Raw genomic sequence first — 326 nt, 5'->3', positions numbered from 1 at the left:
AAGGCATGTGCCACCACTGCCCATCACCCTTGTCTTTTTTAATTCGTTGCTTTTTTCCTTCTAGCATAACAAGAAAGCCCAGCCCAGGCAAGACAGAGTCTCACTATGTAGCCTGGCTGGCTTAGAACTCACTGTGTAGATCACAGCGATCTGCCTGTCCATACCAGCACTGAAATTAAAGGTTGCTCCACCATACCTGGCAACCAGGCTTATTTTCTGTCTTCCCCAGCCCAGGCCTAGAATAAGCACTTCTCTAAGGAGTCTTGATTCCTTAAAGTGTAGAATAGTATTAGAAACTAAGATGAAGGTGGATCTCTGAGTTCGAG

This window comes from Peromyscus maniculatus, chromosome 7 (assembly GCF_049852395.1).
Source record: "Peromyscus maniculatus bairdii isolate BWxNUB_F1_BW_parent chromosome 7, HU_Pman_BW_mat_3.1, whole genome shotgun sequence".
Taxonomy (NCBI): Eukaryota; Metazoa; Chordata; class Mammalia; order Rodentia; family Cricetidae; genus Peromyscus; species Peromyscus maniculatus.
This window is presented reverse-complemented; position numbering follows the sequence as displayed.